The 6192-nt window shown below is 43.8% G+C and overlaps 1 pseudogene; it reads right to left on the bottom strand.

The window, feature by feature from the left end:
- Positions 1–1591: 1591 nt before the first annotated feature.
- On the bottom strand, positions 1592–2366 carry LOC135714791 (large ribosomal subunit protein eL15-like; annotated as a pseudogene).
- Between the last annotated feature and the right edge of the window lie 3826 nt (positions 2367–6192).

Below are 6192 nucleotides of genomic sequence, written 5' to 3'. Positions count from 1 at the left end.
TTTTGACGCCGCCTTGCCATTCGGTTCTGGTTAGCAATGTTTTGCGTGAAAGTACCGTCACGAGGGGTTAGATTGTGATATATTTTTTTGGTACTCAGTATTGAAAAGAGTAACTTTTCGACACTCTTTTGAATAACATAATGGTCTACTTTTCCTAGCTAAAATAACAATGTCGAAACGCACTACTTTTTAGCAGTGTCGAGAAATTCTATTTTTCAACACTCTTTTGAGTGCATAGAAATGTTGTATGAAACTCGTTGCAAAATTCGATTATTTCGGCACTCGTCATAATCATCCTACGACTCGTGCTGAAAAAATCTTCTATTTGCAACTTGTTGCTACCCAAGTAACACTTGCAACATCTTGCATGAAAAATAAAAAAAATCAGTTGTAAATAAGTTATATATTAATTGCTTTTAAAACATCCTGTTTTAGACGCGTTGTATTGTTGTTTGTGAAGTATTCAACCTTTCTGACAAGCACTTGTTGTCTTAAAGTTATAATTCGATATTGCATGTCTCAATTACCGGTTTATAACACATTTATAACTGATTGTATTTGGTGAAAACTGGCTAGCCTTATGTACAACATGTTTTCATATGTCATTATATGAAACATGAATACATCTGAGATATAACTTATTGATAACATGTTTTTAATAAGTTATATAAGTTATATATGTTGTTTATAAGGCTAGCAAGTTTTTATAAAAACAATCAGTTATAAAAGTGTTATAAATAGGTAATTGAGAGTAGGTTGCGTTATAGTCATAAATAAGTTGCGCAAGTCAAGCATATGTTATACATAAGTTGTATATAAGTGACTAGAAGTAAATGATTACCGCTGATATTGTCATAAATAAGTTATGTAAACCCATCTAGGATCAATTGTGTTGCTTGGGTATTGTTGAATTTGGAATCCTCAGCTACATTTCTATGTCTGTTCATCTTGATTATTTCTCCAAATTATATTAACCTACACGTTCTGCCTCGATAAATAATGTATGCAGGGTTGACATGCTCATTTCTTCACAAATTTCTCTTTTGTTAATAACTTTTAGTCAGTTGATGAAACTTGGTTTAATTGATAAAGTAAGAATAGAGTTCACTGTAGACACGCATAGAGTAGTTAAATCACAACATCAATTAGTTTTTTCATTAAAAGTCTTAAATTAACAGCGATTATTCCTCTATTCGTTTTTGTGACGCACAATTTTTTCGCCTGAATACAAATATACTCTGTTGTACGTACCTATAGAAATCTCAAACTCGTTTCTAATAATTGTTTCAAGAAAAACCATATTGTGTCAAGTTGGTGTAGAGTAATTAATGAATGAGCGATTTGTGTGAAAAATTGAGCCTGCCAACCCTGGCTGGGAAGATGCTGATTTCTCATCATGGTTACTAATCAAAGAAATATTCTGACCAAGTTACAAAATCTGCATCTGCAACGCACACCTCCACAGACAAAAAGAAGGAAACTCTTCAAATAAATTTTCCATCAAAATATCGTCACGCACTAACGACATCTCACGAGCTATTCGCAGATAAAATCTTGCTTGCTTTTCGTACATTGATTTATTCCCTTATACAAACAGTATCCATTTGCACAATGTTATTATCCAGATGAAAATACAGCACAAAACAATAGCAGCATCCGTGTAGCCGCCGCCGCTGCAGCAGCAACGGCCTTAACAATCGCCACCACCAGCACCGGCTTGCGACGACGCCAGCACGCCCGCCGGGATCCTCCGATGGTCTGAGCGTAGCGGTAGCCCTTGCCCAGTCCACGGCTGCTCTTGCCGGCCGAGGTAAGACCACGCAGTTCACGGTGCTTGTGCACGGCCCGGGTGATACAGTTGATCTTAGCATCACGACGGATGGCATTGTGGGCGATGTCGACCATGATGACCTCGAAGTACTTGTAGGCGGCATCCTGGGCAATCCAGTAGGAGTTCAACACACGGAGACCTCCCACACGACGGCCAACACGTTCCTCAGCGACGGACTGCAGACAACGTACGGCTTCAGCTGGTTGACACCATGGCTCTTGGGCTTACCGTAGGTGCAACCCTTGGTGACTGGGCGCTTGCGGCCACCACGGCGCACACGGATGCGGAAGATCGAGAAACCCGGCTTGGCCTTGTAGCCCAGGCGACGAGCCTTGTCCGGGCGGGATGGTCTTGGGGCACGGTGGAACTTAGTCAGCTGGCGGTACTGCCAGACGCGGACACGCAGCAGATAGCGCATGACATCGCTCTGCTTCTTACGGTACAATTCCTGCACGTAACGATAGGCTCCCATCTTTAGCTAATGAGTGAGGATAGACCCTGACTATCCTTCTGAACGATTCGGTGACAAAAAGGCCGAGCCTCAAAGAATGTCGTATTCTAGTTTTTTTTATAGAATGTTTAGAAACGCCAAAGGGATCCGAAACCAGTAAGGGATTCGCGAAACTAATAATATTTCAATTGAACATTATATACGTGCACGACGAATTAGCAGAAAGAGTTAAGTCTGTTTGTCTGTGATTTGATACTCCTTTCCTTCCTTCGCATTTCAATGATGAATCTTCATGAAGATGTTATGTCTGTATGTCATTACTATCGAGAATTTTTTACAGAGGCTGGTTTATCTGCCCTTGAATAATTGCTTAGTTCATGTTGTTAAAGTTCTTCATAGATCTTGTTTTGGGTTTTCTTAAGAATTTCTTTCGAATCATCCCATAGCTTTCAAGGAGTTTATGTTAATATTTCATAAGAATATTCTTTGTACTTTCCATGGTGTGCGTGTGTGTGTGTTTTTTTTTTTGCAAGCAGGAAACCTTCAAAAGGCCATCATTGAGTTCTCCAAGCAGGATCTCACGAACACTAATCTAATAATATAATTTTACACACACTAGCGTATACTGCCATGTACACGGAAATAATCAAACACCCATTTATGAGTAAAAGTTAACCCATTGTCAATAAAAGTGGCACTACTAATTAATGAGTAATTTATTATGCCAATTAAGTAGTAACTGTTAGCTACTGTTAGCAGAAACTCATTGTTGTTAAAATAATTTAGTCATAAATGAGTAAAGCCACTTTTATTAAAAATGGGTTAACTTTTATTCATAAAAGGGTATTTGACTGTTACCGTGCAAGCGTAGGATTTGTTTTCGTTTTGTTGTTTATTTTTACTTTAGAATGACAGTTCTTACAGCAAACAAAAAATTTCTCACAGCTAACAAAAAATTTCATCTCACTAACACACGCAAATCGCACCAATACGAACCCACCTGGAGAGGACTATGCCACCGCTTGACGACCGGGCGCACGGTCACGGTGACACGGTGTGTGGGATTCTTACCGCACTAAAACCTCCTTGGACGCCTTGCCCTTTTCCCCCGGAACCACTTGTCGCATTATTCGGAGGGGGCTATGCATTACGCACCTCAGCTAACTGGCGCTTCAACTTCGCTAATCGTCTTTCCAATTTGTGAGCCATTTAGCTCCCAGCGTCGCGTTCTACTCGGTTAACCCCGGTGGTGGATTCAGCCTACTATGACGGAGAGTTCTCTCGGCTTCGGCTTTCACTTCGCACTTGTGTGAGCACATTACTACTTTCTAGCTGGTCTTCTCGTCATTTTCGCTGCAGCGCTGACATGATCTGCGTTACTGCTCTGCTGACAGCGTTAAAGGTGCCCTCTTTTCGACACATTTCTTCGACGACATCCTCCGCGCTAAGGGCGAGCATATCCTCTCACACAGAATCAAATCTAGGACATTCGAAGACCACGTGCTCTGGTGATTCTTCCACATTCCCACACTCCGGACAGAAGGGTGACGTTGTGTGTCCGAACCGATGCAGGAACTTCCTGAAGCAGACAAGAACTGCGTCAAGTGGAAGTTGACTTCGCCATGCTTTCTGTTCACCCAGGTCGAAAGAATCGGTATTAACTCTCTCACTACCGTTATCTGCTGCATCCCACTCCTGCTGCCACTTAGCCATCGATACCGTTCTCACCATTTTTCGTACTCCTCTGGTTTCTCTCGTTATATAGCACTCGTAGTCCTCCGCCAAGGTGATGCCAATAGGGATCATACCGGCGATAACGCATACTGCCTCCATCTAAATGGTTCTGTACGCACTCACGACTCGCATGACCATGAGCCAGAACGAACTACTGAATTTCCTTTGGTTCTGCTTCGTTTTCATCGCCTCAATCCAGGCTGTACCTCCGTACCTTAATATCGATGAGGACACACTAGCCGGAAGACGCCTCTTGCTGCTGCATGGACCAGAATTGTTCGGCATGATTCTGGCAGTTGCGTTGATGACCTTCGCCGCCTTTTCGCAAGCATATTCGATGTATCTGTTTAAGTTTAGCCGGTCGTCGATCATCACTCCCAGATACTTCAGCACGCGCTTCGAAACAATGGTGTGCTCTCCAACGGTGATTTCTGCCCGCTGCACTGCTTTGCAGTTACTGACCAACATCATCTATCTGCAGCTTCGCTCCTTGCATCCAGTTACCAATCGTATCTATCGCCTCGGCCGCCAGCATTTCCACTTCTTCCAGCGTCTGACCGGTTACCGTCAAGACGACATCGTCCGCAAAGCCAACGATCTCAACTCCTTTGGGCAGCTTGAGCGTCAGCACGCCATTGTACATTCCGTTCCACAGCGTGGGACCTAGAATGAAGCCTTGTGGAACTCCCGCCGTGATTCCAAATGATTTCAGCCCCGTGTCTGTCCCGTAGACCAGGACCCGGTTCTGGAAGTAACTACTTAGAATCCTGCAGAGGTAGTCTTGAACCCTCATTCTATGGAGCGCCTTGGCGATGGCCTCCCTGCTGGTGCAGTAGCGATTTCCTCTCCGCTTCTGTTAGGAAGCTTTTTCGGCCCTGTCAATCACTGTCCGAATTGCATCCACCGTTGATCTCCCTTTCCGGAATCCGAACTGCCTCTCCGACAACCCGTGTTTGCTCTCCGTGCATTTCGTCAGCCTGTTCAGGATGATCCTCTCCAAGAGCTTTCCGACAGTATCCAGCAAGCATATTGGCCTATACGATGCAAGATCCTCCAGCGGTTTTCAGGGCTTTGGCAACAGCACAATCTTTTGTACCTTCTACCTATCAGGGAATTGACCCTCGTCCAGACATTTCTGCAGCACTATCCTGAACATGTCCGGGAACGTATAGATCGCCGCCTGCAACGCCACGTTGGGAATTCCATCCGGGCCGGGAGCTTTCTTCGCCTTCAACCCTTTTGCTGCTGCTAGGAGACTTGTTCAACGTTGTCTCCATCTTCCTCGCCTCGGCCAGGTCGTTGGGTCATGCTGTGGGAAAAGTCCCTCCACTATGACTTTCAGCTTGTTGGGACACATTTCAACCGGCATCGTTGGACCTCTGATCTTCGCCATCGCGACTTGGTATGCGTTGCCCCAGGGGTTGGCATCGGCATCGGGGCACAGCTCCTTGAAACTGTTTGACTTGATCAGCTTTATCTTTCGTTTTAGTGCAGCCCTGGCCTGTCGGAACACCACTCTGCATGCTTGGCATACACAGTTTTGGTCACGAACTGCTCATTTGCTTATAACTTTGCACGCAGTTGACGGAACATAGTTCTTTTTGAAGCAGTAGATAGAATAGATTGTAAGCTTGTTATAGATATGTAAAAAAAAGTAGATTATAATGCTAGTAGTAAACTGTATTTGTTTTTGCGTTGTAAAAATGAGGTGAGAAATGCTCACTACACCTCTCGGAATTTAAGTGTTAAATTGATTAGTGTTGATTCAAATGTTAAGCTTTACCTAATCTTCGCATATCTATAGTAAACTTTGAGCCTAATCTATCAATTACTTAAAAGAAAAATAAATTTCAACATCTGAGTGCAGAGTTATTACCAAATGAGCAGTTTGTGTGTCCAACTTTGCATGCCAAGCATGCCACCCTGCGCTCCTCTCTGTATGCTTTCTCTGAACGCGCCTTCTGGCTAGTAGACAACTAGCACGGAGCTAATTTTCTCGTTCCACCAGTAAGCTGGACGCCGCCTGTTTGGTGGTTCCAGTTTTCTCGGCATACTTGTGTCACATGCCCTTGCTAATGATTCGATCAACTCGTTCGCGCTTAGACCCGGGATGCTGCTGTCTACCCTTAGAGCTTCGATGAAGAGATCCTTATTGAATGCCTTCGTCTTCCACTTC

The sequence above is a fragment of the Ochlerotatus camptorhynchus genome, unplaced genomic scaffold (assembly GCF_037179485.1).
Source record: "Ochlerotatus camptorhynchus isolate MF236.1 unplaced genomic scaffold, CSIRO-AGI_Acam_v1.1 ptg000045l, whole genome shotgun sequence".
In the NCBI taxonomy this organism is placed as follows: domain Eukaryota; kingdom Metazoa; phylum Arthropoda; class Insecta; order Diptera; family Culicidae; genus Ochlerotatus; species Ochlerotatus camptorhynchus.
The sequence above is the reverse complement of the archived record's forward strand: the minus strand, read 5'-3'. Positions and strand labels throughout refer to the sequence as shown.